Raw genomic sequence first — 24,206 nt, forward strand, 5'->3', positions numbered from 1 at the left:
CGGAGTGGTTGCACGACAATAACATTCCTTAAATGGACTGGCCTGCACAGAGTCCTGACCTGAATCCCATAGAACACCTTTGGGATGTTTTGGAACGCCGACTTCGTGCCAGACCTCACCGACCGATATCGATACCTCTTTTAAGCGCAGTACTCCGTGAAGAATGGGCTGCCATTCCCCAAGAAACCTTCCACCAACTGATTAAACGTTTGCCTGCGAGATTGGAAGCTGTCATCAAGGCTAAGTGTGCCAACATCATATTGAATTCCAGCATTACCATTGGAGGGCGCCACGAACTTGTAAGTCACTTTCAGAAAGGTGTCCGGATAGTTTTTATCACATAGTATATGTTATCACACAATTTCTTAATTAGTTTCCTGCGTTAGCTGAAAAAAAGTGAAAATAAAAGCCCATTACATCCCTATAAACCTTTGGATTTTTCATTTCCTTTAAGTGCGCTTTAGCCAGGTTGATCAGTAGTTCAATTACAGTTTCACAACGAAAGCAGCGAACTCACAATCTACGGCTTAAGTCTGTGCTTGACGGGAACGTCACTCGAGGACGCCAGGTTGGTGGACATTTTCAGAATCTCACTGTTTTTCTTTGATGCGACAAGACACAAACAGGCCCCTCCTACGTCCTGCTACGCCAATACATATGGACACTGATACGTGCAATCTGCGGTAACACGGCGAGAAGCAATTCTCAGAGCGCACACGCACTGAAAACTGACTTACGTCACGTTCAGTTGCGACAGCGTATTTAACATACACGGCGTGGGATCACCGTAGGATAGTGCATTCGCTGGTGTTACGTCGCTTCGCAACTTAGCCAAAGCTGTTGGAAGGGAGGCAAATAGACCGAGAGAGGAAGGAAAAGATTGGTGTCACATACCGCGAGATCAGGGAACCTTTGGAGGCCAGTGGTGCATTGTGAATGATCCGTTAAGTCCCGTATGGCCAATCTATGTATAGTTTAGGCCGTACAATTATGTACTACCTGTTGAAATGGAGATCATAAAATGGCCTCTGTTGCTGTCGTATCACCGTCTCACCCCGTCGCTCTGTTGGTAACGAATGAGCGGTCGAGCTAGCTCGACAAAGGAGACCCCCCACCGGGAACCACATGGACCGGAAACTAATAGATTTTTGTTCCCACTATACAGCATTTTACACGATAAATCGTAATGAAGTCGAACGAGTCATTTTATAGATACATTCTAAATTAATTTGGAAATATGGTTACATGCTGACCGTTTCTTTTTAATACACAGATACGACATAGTAATTGATACCCACCACCTAATACAAATTACAGTAATAGAAATTCTTACACGGTATGCGAGTTGTCACGGAGAAGCTTTTTCAGTTTGATTCTAAATTTTACTTTCCTGTTTGTCAAACATTTGACATCACCGGGTAAGTGATCAAAAATGTTTGCTGCAGCTTTGTGCACCCCTTTCTGTGGTGAAGAAAACCTTAATGTGGAGTGATAAATGTCACTTTTCTTTCTGGTGTTGTACTCACGTACTTCATTATTCCTTTGGAATTGCAGAGGGTTATTTACAACAAACGTCATGAGGGAATAAATATACTGTGCAGCAGTAGTGAGAATGCCCAATTCCTCAAACAGATGTGTACAAGACTGTCGAGGGTGAGCACCAAATATTATTCTTACAACACCGTTTTGACCAATGAAAACTTTCTGTTTTAAAGATACGTTACCCCAGAACATTATTCTATATGACAGTACTGGATGAAAATATGCAAAATATGTCAGGTTAGTGATTTGTCTGTCCCCAAGACTTGCAGTAGTTCTAAGTACAAATGTGGCTGAACTAAGTTGTTTTGCGAGTTCTGAAATGTGTTTTTTTTTCCTGTTTAAATTGTCATCGATATGAACACTTAAGAATTTTGAAGTTTCCGTCCTATTTATTATGTCTTCACCGTGTATTACACTTTTCATTGGTGTAATATCCCTAGATGTGCAGAACTGAATATGTTGCGTCTTCTTAAAATTGAGGGTGAGACATATCGCCGAAAACCAATGACACTTTTCAGAACATTTTTCGCCATTTCTTCTGTTTCTGTATCTGTGCTTGGATTGATTGCAATACTAGTGTCATCTGCAGAACGAAGTAATTATGTTTTTTGTATATTAGACGGAAAATAGTTTACATATATCACGAATAATAGAGGACGTAAGACTGAGCCTTGGGGAACCCCACACGTGAGGTTTTCCCCAGCCAGAAGTACGTCGCCGAACTATATTGTTGAATTACTAAGTAAAGTGTCCTGTAATTTTTTTGGTTAGATATGTCATTAGCCATTGTTTGGTTATACCATCAACCCCATAAAACTTAATTGCTGCAGAATGTTGTGATTCACACAGTCAAACGGCTTAGACAGTCACAGAAAATACCAATCGGCGCTCTTATCTCATTTAATGCTTGTAAAATTTGTGAGTGAAAGTGTAAATGGCATTCTCAATAGAGCGACTTTTATGAAGCCCAAACTGTAATTTCTGTAAAAATGCCTTGAGTTAGTGAGTCAATGCATATTTCAGATAAGACCGGACTTAATATATGGGAACAAACGTTTAGTACCCTATTGCAGACATCGTAAAAAGCAGACGAGCTTTTATTTTTGAGGTAATGTATAATTTTCTTAATTTCAGAAGGAGAAGTTGGTGTTTCATCATACTTTATGAGACTTACTTTTTGAACGTACTGCTGCGATTTTTCTCTAGAATTGTTTGTCGCTATACTTTCAGCTATATTTAACAACTGGTTATTAAGAATATTTTCTACCTGTGACTCATCGTTTGGATGGATATAGTTCGCAGTAGCTACGCAGTGATGAAGAGGCTTACACAGGATAGACGAACGTGGAGAGCTACCTCAAGCCAGTCTTCATAATAGAGACCACCACAGCTTAGCAGCAGGTGATGTGGTGTATTACAGTACATACAGCAGAAAGTGAGCGGGTCCAGGCACTTACAGTCCACCGTGCCCTTAACGTTAACGTAAACTGAGGCGAATGTATGAGTATGTATGTGTGTCAGGCAGAGGACACCTTAAGGGCCCGGGGTCACCAAACAGCCTCCCTCTGCCCATGTAACGGTGTTTACACCGTGACTGAGCGGCAGCGAAGAAGCGAACAAAGCCGGCAGATGACACGATCCTCCTCTCTTTGGGTGGTCTAGCGAGTGCGTGCGCGGTCACAGTGTGATGGAGCGTGCTCACACGCCACCGCTGGGCCAAGTCGTCTCGGCCACGCAGTCTTATCTGATCGCCCAGTACTTTAGTCATTGTTCTGTAATAGGTGCTTCCGTCGAACGTAGGCGGCAGTGCGGTGTTGTTGCGTTGGGGAAGTACTGGTTTCGTCGTGCAGCTTCATTCGTATCAAGATTGACTTGAAATCAACATTTCAGCCAGAGAACCGTTAATTAAGTTCAGTGATGGACAAACACGTCGAAAGTGCAGGCTTCGTCTACGATACCGTCCAGCGGGTGGAAAACTACCTACAGAATGTTTCTTTTTGCCGACATTTATTCGGTGTTGTATGCCACGTTTGTGGATAATGCGGTGGTAATGCAATTATTGATTCGAACTGGAATGGGGATCTCTGCGAGAAAGCTAGAGATTCTACACATACAGGTGCTATACAGGTGCTTGGTAGACTGCTTCTGTGATTACCTTTTCAAATATAACTAAAAAATATTATTTTACCACAGTTTCAGTGTTAATAATCACTGCTAAATACACGGTGGTCAGAAATTCACTTTACAAACTTCTCCGACATGTAGAGGGTAGTGAGTACATAACATTTTGAATAGCAACCCATGTCTGGAAACGTATCGTTTCCGTTCTACGACAGTTTCAATGCAGATGATTATCTCATCCACACCGACGTGAGGAATGTACTAAGGCGTGACCCAGTACAATCGTTGCAATCCATTTGAAAAGAATACTGACTCGTTCCGTTATTACTTATGCATTTGCATTGCAACTTACACCTTATGGTTTACAGTACTCGACAACAACAAGAACAATGCATCTACGGCACCAGCCGCAACGTACCGATGCATTACAACAGCGGCTCGATGTGGCGACCACCAACGTTGTTACACACATTGTACCTCCGAAGCCTGTTCTGGTACAGTCTCTCCATCCCACCTGGTGTCTCTTCAGTGACTTTTGCAGCGGCCAGATCTCGTGCCAGCAGATCTTCCTCTGTCTCTACAGGTGTCTCATAAATTAGGCTCTTCATACGACCCCACAAGAAGTAGTCCATAGGGTTTAAATCCGAAGATAGTAGTGGGCACGCGGTTGGCGCACCATCTTTCACCATACCGTCTGTTGACATGTCTCTGGACAGCCAGTGAAAAGTGAGGTGGTGCTCAATCATGCTGAAACCACATTTCCTGACGGACATTCAATGGCACAGCTTCCAAGAACGAGTCCATTACGTGTCGTTGGAAGACTTAAGTATGCGGGACCCGTGAGATTGGATGGAAGGACTCGTTTCTCTTGCCCTAAGCAGACGTTGACGAGGTACACATCTGAATTGAAACTGCCTTAGAACGGAAACGATACGTTTCCGGACATGCGTTCCTATTCAAAATGTTATGTACTGACTACCCTCTACATGTCGTAGAAGTTTGTAACGGGAATTTCCGACCACCCTGTACATTCAGACTCATGCATATCTTTCGTGACATGTAAAGTTCGATTTGTACTGAACACATGTATTAAAAGCTCTTGATTATTTACACTATACAATTAAGTTGTTCTCATGGCCGCCGAAAACAGAATCGATCTGCTCTTTGCCCTAGTGGGACCTTCTCGCACCCCTGTATATCGTCACATCTGCATAGTATAGAGGCTGCTTTCACCAACATCCTGCAGCTTAAAAATATATCTGTCACCACGTATGAAACTACTATATTGACTGTATGTAAACTGAGGTTATGACACGTATTGACACAAACACGACGTAACCAGTCAATAAATTTGACCATCTTTTTACAGCGCATTCCTGAGACTGTGCTTCATTATCGAATGGCAGGTTCGGCATATAACTCTGGTTAATGACTTCTGTGAAACCAACGATTTCAAAATATCTAGGATGTTTTAAGTGTACCACTTCGCTTGCAGAATGTTTTTTGGCGTATTAGAAAGAAGAAACGGAGATGCACAGACTGCAGATATTCCACAACAGTTCCAAAATATATCTTCTTGCAAGTACACAATATGAATTCTGCAACCAAAGTGATAAGACATTATAGATATTTTCACATCGTTGATTTCACAGAAGCCATTAACCAGAGTAAACATACGAGCCAAACACCGGAACTGCTACCTGAACATGGAGCAGCACCTCCGAAACACATCAATAAAAAAAGTAAAATTTACTGACTGGTTTCGTTGTGTATTATTCCGTAGGCTTCGGGGGCCAGAGTCAGTTGACATGAAAGTTTTCTTAGTACCGCGTCTAGTGGCCAGTAGACCCGGAAGAAGGCCGCTGTAATCGTGGCTGAAACGTTTTCGTTCATTATTAAATGGTACCATAAAACTTTTATGTCAACTGTTTTCGTTGTATTTTTATTTATATTTTAATCAACATTTTTACACCGTTGTCTCTTGTTTTTTTCCACAGGAAAGGAAGTGTGCGTAAATGTTTCTGTATGAAGGAGTAATGCCAGTTATTTGAATTATTCCATTTTTTTCTTTTTAAACCCCATTTTCGCAGTGGGTAGCAATATGTTCATAGACGGGCTTGTGACAGTAGATTCTCTAAGTTCAGAAAGATACCCTCAGAGTGGTAGTATTCCTAGTTGTCAGTCTGCTCCCCAGACATAGAACATTAGCTGTTAACAATATATTTACAACGACTGTGAAACGGTATTGCTAGATACGATTAAAATATTCACTCATAGGTCGAAAACGATTCACCAGCCAACTGTATTTGGGTGCTGACTTCTTCTGTGCTGATTTCCACGCAAGACGACCATGTTGCCTCACTCACAAGGGGAAGGCCTGTGACACGGCCAACCGATTCGGCTCTAATTTGGCAGGTCACTTGTGTACAACCTAAAACGAAGGAATCTAAGATATTTTGGGGTTAACACCCCCACGATTTTGAGAAAATCACCCCAGAAGTTTATGACGAGCAGTCGACTCAAAATTGGCGGGATCGATAGATAATTGTAAATAGACCATTTTTCATCATCAGGTACGGGGTCCGCAAACTCATACTTTTCCAGAAATTGAGGAAAGAAACTTTTACAACTGCCGAATCTGTACCCACATGGTAAACGGCTTTCCGCGACAGCGCCGATAGCGCAATGGCCAAGGTAAAGCCGACACGGTAGCTCATTGTGTTCGGTCAGACTGCTGGTTGGCATCTGTAATAATACCTGAGTGGATCAACAAACGAACTTGAACGGATGTCATGTGACTTACCCAAGGATCAACACCGAACAAAATGAAAAAAAACGAGAAAAAACGTAACTATCGGGGAATCGGAAAACCCGGGTTCGAATCTCGAAGAAACGTAGCGGATGTTATTCTTTTCATTTGTATTTTTCCATATCTCAATTGATAGGGATAGGAGGGTTATTTGCCTACCTTATTATTATCATTCCTTATTGATTTATTTACCTTATTAACCCTCCTATACATATCAATTTAGATATGGAAAAATACAAACAAATAGAAGAACATTCACTAGGTTTCTTCGAGATTCGATCCCGGGTTCTCCGGTTCCCAGCCAGTTACCTTGGCCGTTGCCCATTTTTTATTATTATTTTTTTACTTTTTTACTCATTTTGTTCGATATAGTTCGTTGCATTTGGTCTGGGCGGACGTCACAGGACATCCGTTCAAATTAGTTGTTGGTTCCTTGACTCAGTTTTTTTTTATTACAGAGAGCACGCAGCCCTCTGAGCGAACACGCTGAGCTACCGTGCCGGCGTATCGATGCTGTCGGTGAAAAGCGTTCACCATGTGGGTACAGAAGTGGCAGTTGTAAAAGTTTCTTTTCTCGATTTCTGGAAAAGTTTGCGTGTGCGGGACCCATACCAGATGATGAAAAACGCTCTATTTATAATTATCTATCGATCCCGCCACTTTTGAGTCGACTGCTCGTCATAACATTTAGGGGTGATTTTCTCAAAAGAGCGGGGGTATTGACCCAAAATATCTTAGATTCCTTCGTTTTAGGTTGTAAACAAGCGACCTGCCAAATTTGAGCCAAATTGGTTGGCCGTGTGTGAGGCCTTCCCCTTGTCAGAGCACTACACTGTTTACAACCGGGGCAGTGCAGGGTTTTTGAGGCCGCTAGGAATGAAAGAAATCGTGATTACGTATAACTCGTTAAGCATACTATCGGCGCTCAAGACCCCTGCAGCAGGGCGAGACGACAACGTCCATCCTGCAAGCATTATGCCGAAAATGATTGAGCTGTAGGAGGTGTGGTACCTTTCTCTAGATACAAGATAAGTGAATCTCCTCGTAACGAATGCACACACGACTTGTCAGATTTTTAAGCATCCCTAAACCCATGACCAGGGCATATAAGTCGTGGAAAGAGGAATAGGAAGAAAGTCGAGGACACAGAGACCGTCGATAATCACAATCTTTTCTCACCTAAACGGCCATCATTTACGCGTTGGACATGTGGTAGAGGGCGCTCAGCATTCACAAGAAGGGCGGTTTTCCGTCTAGGATTACTGTGCAATGTACACTTCTTTTCTTACCAGTCCGGTGGCCAGCACGTCACGTTTAATTATGATCTTATTGATAGTTTTACTAGTCTACGTTATTTTGACATCTGCCCTGTGTATATCCAGGTATATGAGTATGTTGTGTCATCTATAACGGAGCGGTCAGTAGCTTTCAATGTCTAGCGATAAAGGATTCACCTGCGTTGTTGTTGTTGTTGTTGTTGTGGTCTTCAGTCCTGAGACTGGTTTGATGCAGCTCTCCATGCTACTCTATCCTGTGCAAGCTTCTTCATCTCCCAGTACCTACTGCAACCTACATCCTTCTGAATCTGCTTAGTGTATTCATCTCTTGGTCTCCCTATACGATTTTTACCCTCCACGCTGCCCTCCAATACTAAATTGGTGATCCCTTGATGCCTCAGAACATGTCCTACCAACCGATCCCTTCTTCTGGTCAAGTTGTGCCACAAACTTCTCTTCTCCCAATCCTATTCAATACTTCCTCATTAGTTACGTGATCTACCCATCTAATCTTCAGCACTCTTCTGTAACACCACATTTCGAAAGCTTCTCTTTTCTTCTTGTCCAAACTATTTATCGTCCATGTTTCACTTCCATACAACGCTACACTCCTTACAAATACTTTCAGAAATGACTTCCTGACACTTAAATCTATACTCGATGTTAACAAATTTCTCTTCTTCAGAAACGCTTTCCTTGCCATTGCCAGTCTACATTTTATATCCTCTCTACTTCGACCATCATCAGTTATTTTGCTCCCCAAATACCAAAACTCCTTTACTACTTTAAGTGTCTCATTTCGTAATCTAATTCCCTCAGCATCACCCGACTTAATTCGACTACATTCCATTATACTCGTTTTGCTTTTGTTAGTAATTAGCAATTCTAGTATATCAGCTACTCCACTCAGCTTCCTGAGCGACGTATACGAGCAGTTAAACAATGTGATGTTAAAGCCAACCTTCGTGGTGAAGACAGCTTCTTACTTATGTCCTTACAACAAAATGCAAAAACTATGCCGAAAGAATTGCAGCAGACGTAGAAACCATGCTGTAACTTAAAAGTAAATAAGATATTATAAACGTATTCACACAGTGCAGTATCTGGAAGCAAACAATACACATATAATAACGTTTTTAAATTGGGTTGGCCTACTAAGTACCCCACGAAATAGCTTATATACCCTTTATTCTTTCTTTTCTCCTTTATTTCTGCCCAATGATTTTTCATTCTTTCCCTACGTTTTTCTCTTCCTTCTTCTGTCCATATTAAACCTATTTTTTTCCTTTGTTTTCTCCTGGCTGTCCTTAAAAACTTTTACTTTTGCTCTGAACTTTTCTCTTTCTCCTATTCTTTCTTCCATGATGTCTATTTCTATCAAGTCTGCTTTAACTTCTTTTATACATGTCACTGACGTTTTTTGGTTACTATCAAATAAGTTAAAAATTCGTTTCGTTGTCCTGTTGTGATCTAGCGTTTTTAGGTTTCAATAGAACGCAACTCTTCTCTTCCTAATCGTGTCTGATATTCTCTCTACGTTTTTCATAAACTTCTTTTTTTTACTTCTTAATTCCTATTTCCCAGTCTCATATTTTGGTCCCAAGATTTTCCTGATTATTTTCCTTTCTGTATTTTGTATTTCACCTGATAATTTGCCTGTATTTTACGAAAAGCATTCTGATGCATAAAAGAATTCTGGTTTAATGACAGTATTGTAATGCCGAAGTTTTGCATTTATGGACATAGTTTTCTTATTATACAGGTTTTTTGTTAGTTGGAAAGGCCGCTGCATTTTCTTTGCCCTTGCTAGGTTAGCTTCTTTGTCTAGAGCGTTGTTTGTATTATTTCACGAGGAAGTTTAAATTTTGTAGCCTTTTTAATTATATCATAATCAATTTCCATATATTCCAGTGCCTCCTTCACATCTGCCGTGTACTCTGTTTTTTTTTCCAGAAGATACATGTAGGCCTGCTTGTATAATTATATAATTAAAAAACCCACTGTGTTGATGATATTCTCGGTGGATCTAGTTTGGAGAAGAAATTAAAAATAAAACGTAAGTCGACATAAAAGTTTTCTGGTTATGGCACCGCGTCATAATGTAAAAAAAAAACTACTGTTGCCGAAACGTTTTTTTTTCTCCAGCAGCAGTAGTTTTTTACATTATAAAGCTGTACCAGAGCCAGAAAACATTTATGTCGACTGACTGTGGCCGCGGAAGCCTACGCAATTATATAAAACTGAAGTGTTTTGCATAAAGGCAAACCCACAACCTTGTATTGTTTTTTTATGCAAACGCGAACTAGCGGAAGAATTTTAAGGTACGCCACCAATGTAATGTGGTGTGTACAGAAAACACAAATAAATGAGTTAAGATATGTTGTTCCAAACTTAATTAGTTTTGAAGGATATAGAACTCAGGCGGTCAGGGAAGAAGGGAGACGAGGTCGTTAGCTAAGTAATGAAAAAAGAGATGTATGAAGAAATTCAGTTACAGCTAACGTAGAGCACTTTATACTGAAGGAAAGGAATTAATATTACCTTATCGTTACGCAGAAGTGGCCGACTTTGTCGTTGAAGATATTAAGAGCAATGACTTTCAGAGAATCCTTTGCGATGAAATCGACTGGGAGATTTTATATTAATTATTTCGTCTTAAGATGGTTCCACAGATCTCGAAGAATGTGTTTATCTTATGCCGAAGGAACTCTGATTAGCACAAATATTTATTCTCGCAAAGGAAGTGGGCGGCAGATTTTAATTAACGCTGGCGGTCGTCAAACCTCTTCCGTGCTCTTCTTCTATTTCCCCCAGTCGCTGTAAATCGAAATCTGTTGACTGTTAATGCTCTTGTAGAATAGATATTTTCCTCTCTCATTCACTGTAATGGCGTCATTAAATGGTGCGTCAAATCCGCTCTTTGTTGCGTAAGAGAACAGAAGAGAGACGATGAACCGTGGTGGCACCTTTTAAGGATCGAGCCATGTCGATCACCTGTAGTTATGGTATTGGATAGTGACAACTTTCTGGATTAACGGAATCTTTACGAGAAGCTTGAATGCTGTTAATATGTTATGAAGCTAAGATGGAAATTCTAGGAGTTTGTTTTTGTCAACTGGAAAAGTTTACGCGGTGGTTACGGTGCTGAGGTACCAGATCATGACTTGTGGCGAATGACCACGTCTTCGACCAGATGCCGAACCCTAATCTTCCTTTCTTTCTTTTGAAACTGTAGATAATTTTTCTCGCGTCATTGCGTAGGTGTTTCTACTGCACACATACCGAGCGTAACGGGATTTCCGACGATTGGAGTATAACGTACTGTTACTAACGTTGGGTATTCTCACCTGAGAAATTCTGCTGTTACCTCATGATAGTTTTATTTCAACATATAACTTGGAACTTTTGTCACTGACCATATCCTCGTTCCTTTCTAAAAAGGTTACTGTGTCGTATTTCAGCTTGTAGTACGTGGGTGGAAATGCGTATGCACGAGGGTCACTCCAAAAGAAATGCACACTATTTTTGTAAAAATACAGTTTTCATTCTGCATGTGTGAAAGTTTTACAGTGTGTAGATACATCCTTCGCGCTTGTTTTCAAACTTAGTTCAACCTGTTCCCGTGAGTGGCGCCGTCACAGCATGTCTTCAAGATGGCTGCAACACTTGACGTTCGTCAGAAGTAACGTTCTATCATGAAAACGAGACAGTGGGAAACATTCACACGAGATTGAAAAAGGTGTATGGAGATGCTGCTGTCGATCGCAGTACAGTTAGTCGATGGGCAAGCAGGCAACGTGATGAAAGCGGGTACGACAGTATTGAGGATTGTCCTTGCAGCGGCAGGCCTCGTACTGCACACACTCCAGACAGTGTGCAGAGAGTTAACGAATTGGTGACTGCTGACAGACGCATCACAGTGAACGAATTGTCACGCTACGTACGGATAGGGGAAGGAAGTGTTTGCAGAATACTGAAAGCGTTGGCGTTAAAGAAAATGTTTGTGCCAGGTGGGTTCCCAGGATGTTGACAGTGGCTCACAAAGAAACAAGAAAAACAGTATGCAGCGAATTTTTGGAACAGTACGAGAATGGTGGAGATGAATTTCTTGGAAGAATTGTGACAGGTGATGAAACATGCCTCCATCATTTATCACCAGAGACGGAGAGGCAATCAGTGGAGTAGCATCATGCAAATTCACCCAAGAAAAAAATTGAAAACCACACCTTCTGCTGGAAAAGTTAAGGCTACGGTGTTTTCCGATTCCGAAGGACTCTTGCTTGTGGACATCATGCCAAGTGGAACCACCATAAATTCTGACGCATATGTGACTATACTGAAGAAACTTCAAGCTCGACTGAGTCGTGTTCGACGACATCGGCAAAAACAGGATGTTTTGCTATTGCACGACAATGCACGGCCACATGTCAGTCAAAAAACCATGGAAGCGATCACAAAACTCGGATGGACAACACTGAAACACCCGCCTTACAGTCCTGATTTGGCTCCATGTGACTATCATCTCTGTGGGAAACTGAAAGACTCTCTTCGTGGAACGAGGTTTGAAGATGATGACTTTCTCGTGCACGCTGCCAAACAGTGGCTGCAACAGGTTGGTCCAGAATTTTACCCTGCGGATATACAGGCGCTGGTTCCAAGGTGGCCTAAGGCAGTTGAGAGGGATGGAAATTATGTGGAGAAATGAAAATATTGTTCCTAAAGGATGTATCTACACACTGTAAAACTTGCAAACGTGTAGAATATAAGAGGAATTTTTTTAAAAAAATAGTGTGCATTTCTTTTGAAGTGACCTTCGTATCATAATTTTTGGTACAATGTGTAAGAGACGGTCAAAAAGCTTCCTTTCGAAGGTCGTACAGTCCAGAATCGGTACGCCAATCAGGCAAAATCCCCGTGGGCATTGAGGCAATCATCCCATCGATGCAGCAGGTTGAAGATATCCGCTTGGCAATACACAGTGTCCTCGTGCGTGACGGAGTCCGTAACTATCAGCTGCACATCCTCGTCTGACAGGCATCGTCGACCTTGAAGGATCTTTTGTAATGGACCAGAGGCGTTGTAATCGCACGGGAAGAGATGAGGACTATAGGGCGGGTGCTTGAGTATCTCCTACTTGAGTTAATATAACTTCTGCGATACGGGGACGTGCGTTGTCATGAAGCAGCAGCACCCGTCGCACGACATTTCACAGTTGCGCATTTCGAAAGACCTGCTGCCCCATCCACATGCTTTATTCTCCAGTGGATGTCTACCGGTGTTTGTCCATTGCCACCCAAGAAACATCCTGTTTGGACGCATTTGATAATAACGTCGCCATAGTTCGCGTTTCCGCATTTACCTCACGCACGTCGGAAAGACACGAATGCCACATTAATCCCTTGGCCACATGTCGGTGCTTATATATCCGCATTAGATTCGCGCTACGTTGCGTATACGGTGCAGAAACGCCCTCAAACGAAAACTTTTTAATCGCCCCCTATAAAACTGCTGTGTATGAGAAGAGACGCTCAATACAAGGAACTCTGCTTGCGGTCGTAAAATTTTATTGCTTATTAATTCGACTCATGGCAATTAGTTGTTGTATCCAGGTGTAGAACTCCGTCTCCAGTGTTGCGTAGGAAACACGCAGCATAATTTGAAAGAAATAAAGTAGTCCTTCACCGAAAAGACTGTCTCTTCACTACTTCTACAAACACTTACCCCCCCCCCCTCCCGCCCCCCCTCCCGCCCCCCTCCTCACGTACCAAACTATTAAACTTGAGCGCTCATTCTATGTAACGTGATTTAGTGCTACCAGACTTTTCATGTGGACAGAGGATGTGTCCAGATGGGTAACTTTTTGAAAACATAAAATTTAGAACTACTCAGCTAACAGAATAAAACTTAAACTTTCTATAATTGTATAACATTTACCCGCGAAAGTCAAAGGTTCCGAGTTCGAGTCTCGGTCCGGCACACAGTTTTAATCGACCAGGAAGTTTCATAAGCGCACACTCCACTGCAGAGTGAAAATCTCATTCTATAATGGTTGTTTAGTACAGAGCATTAAGTGCGTCGTGATATGGTGACAATATGCGAAGAGAATATATGGAAAAAAATATAGTAAAGAAATCAGTAAGTTATGCAGTAAGCGAGAAATATATTCGGAGAAATAGTAAAAAGTGATATAAAAGTTAGGCGAATACAGTTTCATAGAGTCGTGACAGTGTGGAAACCAGCAGATGACGAACTGTATCAAAATATCAGCTGCGCTGTAGACGAAGGACAGCTACATGAATGAATACCAGTATGCGCTGTTAAGAAAAGTAAAATGAACGCACTGTCTGTGGTGAAACTTCACGAAATGTAAATGAGGACTGTTAACGAACGTACAACCATAAACTAAAGGTTCTCAGATTAAGTGAGTGTCTGGGGACTTTTTAAGTAATAGGACCCATTACGCTGATGTATCCCACGGGAAAGTATGGTAGGACAGCTATTGTTTTCTACGCAGGTAAACCATCTGACGCATAGGGTAAGCAGTGTTTTACTACTGTTTGCTGATGATGCTCTGCTGTACGGGAAAGTGTTGTAATGGAATGACTTTAGAAGGGTACAAGACGACTTGGATAGAATTTCCATTCGGTAATATGAATGGGAATTTATTCTGCATTTGTAAAAAAAAAAGTAAGTTAATGGAAATAAATAGAAAAACAGTTCTTTAAAGTTAAAATGCAATATTAGTCGTTCGCTGCTTGACTTGGACACTTAAATTAGATATTTAGGCGTAACATTGCAGAGCGACATGAAATGAAACGAGTGCGTAAGGTCTGTTGTAAGGAAGGTGGTTTATTCCGAGAATTATAGGAAAATTTAGCTCGTCTGTAAAGGAGACTTCATGCAGAACACTTCTGCTGTAAGTTCTTGAGAACTGCTTGCGTGTTTGGGATCTCCACCAGGTTGGAGTAAAGGAAGACATCGAAGCAATTCAGAATCGTGCTGCTTAGCCTTCGCCTTCACCTTTGGCCAGGGATCGTATTGGCTGGAGTGGAATTGTCTTCAGTGATGAGTCGCGCTTCGAATTGAGCCCCCAGGACCAACGAAGTCTTGTCTGGAGACACTTTGGACAGCGGTCAGATACCAGTCGTTGCTCGCCATTCCGCCCGACAAACTGGAGTGGTGGTCTGGGGCGCCATTCTTTTTCGTAGCAGCACTGGTGGTCATCCGCGACGTCCTGACACCACAGTGGTACATCGACGACGTTATACGCCCCGTTTTATTCAGAAACCTAAAGACATCACACACATCCATGCCCGAGACAGGATTCGAATCTGCGACCGTAGCGGTCGCGCGGTTCCAGACTGAAGCGCCTAGAACCGCTCGGCCACAACGGCCGGCTCCCGTTTTATTGCCGTTCACGACAAGTCATTATGGGCTTACATTTCAACAAGATAATGCCCGCCTGCCCACAGCAAGAATTTCTACTGCTTGTCTTCATGGTTGCCAAATCGTGCCTTTGCCAGCAAGGTCTCCAGATCTCTCTCTAATTGGGAACTTTCGAAACATTAAGGGGCTGTGCCCTCCAACGACCTCGGGATTTTGACGTCAGATGCGCGAATTTGACATCATTTGGCACGATATCCCTCAGGAGGACATCCAAGAACTCTGTCAATCAATGCCAAGTCGAAGAACTGCTTGTGTAAGGGCCAGAGGTGGACCAACGCGTTATTAATTTGTTCCATTTGTGAAGCTCTTTTTCTCGAATCAACCATACAGTGCACTAAATGTCCTGGTTTTTGCTGATGATTTGATAGTATGGGGAGAGACAGAAGCAGAAGCACAGAAGAAAGTTAATGACTGGAACAACACATTCAAAAATTTCGGATTAAAAATGAGGAAAACAAAGACAATAGAAATGACCATCAACAGCAAGGAACAACTTGAGATATATTTCTAGAAGGGGTCAAAGTAGAATCTCTTTCACATTTCAGATACCTAGGAAGCACGGTATCGAAAGAAAACACCATAAGCAGGAAATAGTCACCAGGACACAGAAAGCTTCCAATTCTTACAGCCGAAACAGAAATCTTGTCTGGGATGATAAAATGCCACGAAAAGCAAAAGCGACCATGCACCACATCTATTTTGTACCAATGTTAACGTATGGTTTGGAGCACGCTTGCGCAGCGTAGCCGAGCGGTCTGGAGCGCCTTGCCACGGTTCGTGCGCTACCCTCGTCGGAGGCTCGAGCCTCCCTCGGGCGTGTGTGTGTGTGTGTGTCTGTGTGTGTGTGTGTGTGTGTGTGTGTGTGTGGTTTGTCTTTAGTGTGAGTTAGTTTAAGTATAAGGTGTTTATAAATCAATATCGGGGTTTTAACGCTTTATAATATTTATTACATTAAACTTACAGTTGTAAATGATATGTCAAATGAAAGTGCAACTCAAACAGTTGTGTTTGGCACCAGTCCGCATGCGCAGAACGCGATTGGTTGAACTTGACTGTACCCAAGCGCTGGACGGGCCGTAAGGGGCCCAGTGACAGGGCTTGCATTGCATGGCTTCCACGTTCACCTAACCTAACGCCAAGCCATTTTTTCCTTTAGGGGTTCATCATGGACCGTGTTTACGTGATTCCGCTACCAGCGGACCTCCCTGAATTAAGAAACCGGATTGAAGCAGATGTTGTTACAATCACTGAAGACACACTTATCAACGTTTGGGATGAATTCGGCTATAGATTTGATGTGTGCCGTGTGACAAATGGTGCTCACATTGAACATTTATAGGGTTCTTGGTAAAACTGAGTTGCTCTTTCATTTGACATATCATTTATAACTGTACGTTTAATATAATAAAGATTATAAAGCGTTAAAACCCCGCTATTCATTTATAAACATCCTGTAGTGTGTAAGCTTAGGCACTAACGACCTCAGCAGTTTGGTTCCATAGGAACTCTCTACCACTTCTTATGGTTTAAAAGTATGTACCCTACTAAACAAAGACCTCAGCAAAATTCAGGTAACGGAAACAAGATTCTTTAGAACTACGAACCAAACAACTGGAAAAGACAAAGTATGGAATGAGATGAATAGAAAAGTAGCTGGTGTTGAGGTTACTTTTGCCAGTCTCATAAAGAAATCCAGGCTTCAGTGGTACGGGCACATAATGAGAATGAACAGCCAATGACCTGGCAAAAGATATTTCACTTTGAACCCCGTAGGAAGAAGACCACGGGGAAGGCCAAGAAAACGCTGGATAGAGACTGTAAGATCAGATATGGAGAAGAAAAGACACATATGGGAAGCTGTCCTTGAACAGAAGATGTATTAAGATGGCTGGCGCTTGTACATCACACCCGGCAAACAGGAGTTGGAAAACGATGATAATGATGATGAAATCATCTAACTTTTCTGAAATTTTAGTCATTAGTTTGTCTGTACGTGTACATCACATCTACCTATTAACGTCCTATCGGATAGTTGCTTTGTGGTGCGTCTTTTTTTATTTTCGTCTTAGAGTTTATTTATGTGAAAGGAAACGCAGTCAGAAAGTAGCTTTAACCTCAGGATGAATGTACTGATGCGTGGTAATACGGGATTTATCTTGAATTGAAGTACCCACCGCGGCACACTGTACAGTGGCTTGCAGAGTGTGTATGTGTAGGAAGATATGAAACTGTTAATATTCCCTCCTCCTCCTCCAGCTCTCGCGTCAGCACTACAGACCCGCTTTCCGTCAGTCATAAAGGAATCCAGCCGCTGCGGCGAGTGTGTTGTTGGCTGTCTACGTCGCTCTGCGAGCGAGGAACTGTCCGGTGCATGAGGTGCATCCACTGTCGGTCCCCGGAAGGCGGTGCGTAGGCTGCAGCGGCACGTCCGGCCGCGCTGGAGCTGGAACTGTAGCCTGGAAGGCTGGCAACAGGTGCGACAGACCGCGGTGCTTCCAGGAATGCGAGTGGGAGCAGGAAGTTGCCGCGCGTGGGCCAGCTCGCTGGCATGGGCCGCTTCTGCCGCTCACGCCGGCTCTCCGCGCTCCTTCCACCAGGAAACTTCCTCTTAACCACTCCAGACAACGTTAGATACGTGCCAAACGTACCTCACATTTCGGGTAACCTCCGCCTTAACCAACGATTTCTACTGGCTGTTTATTTATACATTTATCCCCATTTTCGTGCCTAGTTGCCCCTTTGCTGCCTTCACAGTTTAATTTTTCGTATTTATCCACTCATCTTGTATATCTTTCGTCTGTATCAATCGATCGTGAATAATGTTCCTTTCAAACTCTCAACAACCTCTGGATGTTTCAGTTATCCAACACCGATATCATAAATTTGACAATCATTTTGTAAATTCTTTAGTTTTAATTTGCATTGCGTAACTAAAAAGTCTGTTCCTGTAAATATTTTTCAGCTTAAAATATAGTTTCTAAATGTTTATATTATTAAATGGCTAACCTGTTTCACAGTGCACAATCCCAGTTGCAAGTTGCCTATCTGGTGGCTTCCAGGGGAACAAAAATTTTATTTTCAATATTTCGTAACACCGAAAATGCAGGATGCATGGCACCTGCTACCGATATATAATTTTTTTTGGAACTGTATGTAATTTAAATGCTTTCTTTTAATAAGTAAGGACATTATTTCACTGTATGTATAAATTTAGGTAGAAGTCTGTTGACGTTTCATTGTGTTCATCTGTGTCTTACTGTGAAACTTACAAGCTCTGGGAAAAAGCCAAAGTAACTGTTATTTTCATCGACTAGCAACGACAGTAGCAGTGCTTGTGGGTTGTAAAATCTTTGGGTAGGGAGTTGTTGCGCGGAGCGAGAGAGAGAGAGAAAGACAGGTTCCAGCGCTTGTAGGGTGTGGAAGTGTGGTGTTAGTAACATTGGTCTGGTGGCAGAGGCTGTATTAATTACGATTGCCAATTAGCTGTGGCCCCACAATATTCTACCGTCTTCAACAACAGCAGAAGTTCCAGCTACACGGTTTCGTCGTGGGCTCCGAGTTTCGTCGTATGCACAGCACTGAAGTAAGACTGTTCATTGGTGGAAAGTATTTACGGCTAACCCAGCTGCACAACTGAATGTGATATGATTCATAAAATTTATTTAAATTATAATCAGTTAAACTCAGGGCGATTGTGTTCTCATTGCCCCCAGACATTGTTACCAAGCAGGATCCTTGTTCCCTTTTTCCTTATATGCTGACTGTGTGTCATAAAGGACAAACTGAATAGTTACAGACAGTTTATTAATGAATAATTTCACTTTTAAGAAGTTTAGCCTTAGTCTTCTTTCAATTAACTGTTGTACAACAGAGGTTTCAGTATGTGACTAAAGTAAAGCAATTTCATTCTTCAAGTTTGAGAATCAATCACTGGAAAAAAGTCAAAATCTAAAGAAATGGACAAATTAAGAGAACGGACGTTTTATTTATTTTACATCTACCTTGGTGCACATGGCTGTTTGGTTTGGTACGTATTGTAGCGCTTTTTTCTGTTCAGCTCAGTAAAATAGGCTCAGTTGTTCAGATAATAATATGAAATCTAATTTGCAAAATAAGTAACAGCAGAGTAAAATTTCTTTGATGACGTTATGTTGAGGTCACGAAAGTCATTCTTCACGTAACGAAGCTCAGTACTAACATACAGTTTAATTACATATTTTCAAATCATTACTCGATTGCCTCTTTAAAATTTAATGCCAAACATAACGTAATAGTGACTTCTCAGTTTTCTGTATCATGACATACTCACGTAAAATTAGTGTCAAAAAACGTGACAACCTTCAGTTGCCACGTCAGTGTTTGATAATATATGCTTTTCTTTTCCATCACCTTGTACAGGGTTTTGGATGTTAACTGCCGTAGTGGGCTGGCGACCATTAATTATTTCCTTTTCGTTCATTAGTGTAACTTTTGGATTCATAATCAGTGGTACCGCTTTTCTGTCCAGTGTTGTTCGTGAGTGAATGCACAAAATAACTTTCATTTTCCAAATTATAGCCCTGTTTGGTTTAATTACTTTTTATTTTTAGTAGACTTCCCATCAGGAGGGTCGGTTGTACACTTCCCTCCTACAGTCCTACTTGTCGGTGTCACTTCTTCGGGAAAGAGAGTCTTATCCAATTAGGAAAAAATCCATTACCATACACGCGATCCACGGTCATTTTTTACGTCGCAAGCAGGATAGCCGATTAGTAAGAGGGAGGTTACAAATTAATTTAATTATTAAAAGCTGTCATAATATACACATTAAGAAATATAACCTTGAAGATGTGAGGACGGGGCGTGAGTCGTGGCTAGGTAGCTCAGTCGGTAGAGCACTTCCCCGCGAAAGGCAAAGGTCCCGAGTTCGAGTCTCGGCCCGGCACACAGTTTTAATCTGCCAGGAAGTTTCATGTCAGCGCACACTCAGCTGCAGAGTGAAAACCTCATTCTGGAAACATCCCCCAGGCTCTGGCTAAGCCATGTCTCCGCAATATCATTTCTTTCAGGAGTGCTAGTTCTGCAAGGTTCGCAGGAGAGCTTCTGGAAAGTTTGGAAGGTAGGAGACGAGATACTGGCAGAAGTAAAGCTGTGAGGACGGGCCGTGAGTCGTGCTTGGGTAGCTCAGTCGGTAGAGCACTTGCCCGTGAAAGGCAAAGGTCCCGAGTTCGAGTCTCGGCCTGGCACACAGTTTTAATGTGCCAGGAAGTTTCATATCAGCGCACACTCCGCTGCAGAGTGAAAATCTCATTCTGGAAATATAACTTTACATTAAGGCTTTAACACAGTAAAACAAGTATTACATTTAGAAACTGTGTGTGTATGTCTAGAGACAGCGCAACTCACGGTGCGCAAATTGTCGAGACTATATTCATCCAGTATTTGATAATTAGAGCAAGTGCCCGGGTAGCCGTTCGTGTTAAAGCGCCTCTTCGGGGCAGGGAGGTGGGCTGGCATCACATTTAATTCGCGCGAGTATTAACGACGACGGTCAGTCTGCTGGCTAACCCGTACGTGGTTTTCAGTTGGTTTCGTAGGCCCCACTACGTGAATATCGGGCTGGTAGCCAAGTCCCGCATCAGTTACACAATTCCGTCCCTGTGGTTAACGGGGTGACGACAGAAAGGGCGTCCTGCCGCTCCTTAACTGACAACTAACAATGCCAAATACATAAATAACCTTGCAGATCCTGCGTCGATGGGGGGCAACGGACAAGAAAAGATGATTTGAGAACGAGACCGCTACGGTCGCAGGTTCGAATCCTGCCTCGGGCATGGGTGTGTGTGATGTCCTTAGGTTAGTTAGGTTTAAGTAGTTCTAAGTTCTAGGGGACTGATGACCCCAGACAGTGCTCAGAGCCATTTGAACCATTTGAGAATATCACTTTGCAACTTCCTACGAACTTTACACGTAATTTCAAACATATACGACACGACTGGAATTCGAGTGTAGGAAAAGGGAGAGAAGGAAACATAGTAGGTGAATATGGATTGGGGCTAAGAAATGAAAGAGGAAGCAGCCTAGTAGAATTTTGCACAGAGCACAACTTAATCATAGCTAACACTTGGTTTAAGAATCATGAAAGAAGGTTGTATACGTGGAAGAACCCTGGAGATACTAAAAGGTATCAGATAGATTATATAATGGTAAGACAGAGATTTAGGAACCAGGTTTTAAGTTGTAAGACATTTCCAGGGGCAGATGTGGACTCTGACCACAATCTATTGGTTATGACCTGTAGATTAAAACTGAAGAAACTGCAAAAATGTGAGAAATTAAGGAGATGGGACCTGGATAAACTGAAAGAACCAGAGGTTGTACAGAGTTTCAGAGAGAGCATAAGGGAACAATTGACAGGAATAGGGGAAAGAAATACAGTAGAAGAAGAATGGGTAGCTCTGAGGGATGTAGTAGTGAAGGCAGCAGAGGATAAAGTAGGTACAAAGACGAGGGCTGCTAGAAATCCTTGGGTAACAGAAGAAATATTGAATTTAATTGATGAAAGGAGAAAATATAAAAATGCAGTAAATGAAGCAGGCAAAAAGGAATACAAACGTCTCAAAAATGAGATCGACAGGAAGTGCAAAATGGCTAAACAGGGATGGCTAGAGGACAAATGTAAGGATGTAGAAGCTTATCTCACTAGGGGTAAGATAGATACTGCCTACAGGAAAATTAAAGAGACCTTTGGAGAGAAAAGAACCACGTGTATGAATATCAAGAGCTCAGATGGCAGCCCAGTTCTAAGCAAAGAAAGGAAGGCAGAAAGGTGGAAGGAGTATATAGAAGGTTTATACAAGGGCGATGTACTTGAGGACAATATTATGGAAATAGAAGAGGATGTAGATGAAGACGAAATGGGAGATACGATACTGCGTGAAGAGTTTGACAGAGCACTGAAAGACCTGAGTCGAAACAAGGCCCCCGGAGTAGACAACATTCCATTAGAACTACTGACGGCCTTGGGAGAGCCAGTCATGACAAAACTCTACCAGCTGGTGAGCAAGATGTATGAGACAGGCGAAATACCCTCAGACTTCAAGAAGAATATAATAATTCCAATCCCAAAGAAAGCAGGTGCTGACAGATGTGAAAATTACCGAACTATCAGTTTAATAAGCCACGGCTGCAAAATACTAACGCGAATTCTTTACAGACGAATGGAAAAACTGGTAGATGCAGACCTCGGGGAGGATCAGTTTGGATTCCGTCGAAATGTTGGAACACGTGAGGCAATACTGACCTTACGACTTATCTTAGAAGAAAGATTAAGAAAAGGCAAACCTACGTTCCTAGCATTTGTAGACTTAGAGAAAGCTTTTGACAATGTTGACTGGAATACTCTTTTTCAAATTCTAAAGGTGGCAGGGGTAAAATACAGGGAGCGAAAGGCTATTTATAATTTGTACAGAAACCAGATGGCAGTAATAAGAGTCGAGGGGCATGAAAGGGAAGCAGTGGTTGGGAAAGGAGTGAGACAGGGTTGTAGCCTCTCCCCGATGTTATTCAATCTGTATATTGAGCAAGCAGTAAAGGAAACAAAAGAAAAATTTGAAGTAGGTATTAAAATTCATGGAGACAAAGTAAAAACTTTGAGGTTCGCCGATGACATTGTAATTCTGTCAGAGACGGCAAAGGACTTGGAAGAGCAGTTGAACGGAATGGACAGTGTCTTGAAAGGAGGATATAAGATGAACATTAACAAAAGCAAAACGAGGATAATGGAATGTAGTCAAATTAAATCGGGTGATGCTGAGGGAATTAGATTAGGAAATGAGACACTTGAAGTAGTAAAGGAGTTTTGCTATTTAGGAAGTAAAATAACTGATGATGGTCGAAGTAGAGAGGATATAAAATGTAGACTGGCAATGGCAAGGAAAGCGTTTCTGAAGAAGAGAAATTTGTTAACATCGAATATAGATTTATGTATCAGGAAGTCGTTTCTGAAAGTATTTGTTTGGAGTGTAGCCATGTATGGAAGTGAAACATGGACGATAACTAGTTTGGACAAGAAGAGAATAGAAGCTTTCGAAATGTGGTGCTACAGAAGAATACTGAAGATAAGGTGGATAGATCACGTAACTAATGAGGAGGTATTGAATAGGATTGGGGAGAAGAGAAGTTTGTGGCACAACTTGAGTAGAAGAAGGGATCGGTTGGTAGGACATGTTTTGAGGCATCAAGGGATCACAAAGTTAGCATTGGAGGGCAGCGTGGAGGGTAAAAATCGTAGAGGGAGACCGAGAGATGAGTACACTAAGCAGATTCAGAAGGATGTAGGTTGCAGTAGCTACTGGGAGATGAAGCAGCTTGCACAGGATAGAGTAGCATGGAGAGCTGCATCAAACCAGTCTCAGGACTGAAGACAACAACAACAACAACGACACTTTTTCTCTCTTAATTTTCTCCTATTAAAGGAAAAAAAAAGTTTAACAATTACTGTCTTTTTCGCTGTTCATGCAGTAAAACGTAAAACTTCGGCTGAAACACGACTTTTTAATTTATTACTTCTTTGCTGCTAACTCTGGCTCTGAGCACTATGGGACTTAACATCTGAGGTCATCAGTCCCCTAGAACTTTAAACTACTTAAACCTAACTAACCTAAGGACATCACACGCATCCATGCCCGAAGAAAGATTCGAACCTGCGACCGTAGCGGTCGTGCGGTCCCAGACTGTGGCGCCTAGAACCGTTCGGCTGATCCGGCTGGTGCTGCTAACTCTATTCGCAGCACATTTTGCTATCTTTACCGGCATGTATACCTGAATGTATGTGCAAAAGTGAACCATTGTGAGCCACAAACTTTATGAGTAAGAGGTCTCGAAAATCTATATGGGTGAAAAACTAGCTTTTACTTACAACGGAGCTCAAATTACCCACACTCTACTAACCCAGTGTTCGCTAATGAGAAAACTTAGCACTTTCCAACAAAATTCAAACATAATTTCAAACTTTTTCTGAACTCTTTCTC

At 42.0% G+C, this 24,206-nt stretch overlaps 1 protein-coding gene and 1 non-coding gene across 2 annotated transcripts in view; both read left to right on the forward strand.

Moving 5' to 3' along the window:
- Nucleotides 1-24,206, forward strand: part of LOC126354033 (tRNA dimethylallyltransferase) — a 1,733,584-nt gene that overhangs the window by 1,169,283 nt on the left and 540,095 nt on the right. The window lies entirely within an intron of this gene.
- Nucleotides 20,347-20,421, forward strand: Trnas-uga (transfer RNA serine (anticodon UGA)). Its single transcript has one exon. It is a non-coding gene; the product is annotated as a tRNA-Ser (tRNA).

This window comes from Schistocerca gregaria, chromosome 3, assembly GCF_023897955.1.
Source record: "Schistocerca gregaria isolate iqSchGreg1 chromosome 3, iqSchGreg1.2, whole genome shotgun sequence".
Classification (NCBI taxonomy): Eukaryota; Metazoa; Arthropoda; class Insecta; order Orthoptera; family Acrididae; genus Schistocerca; species Schistocerca gregaria.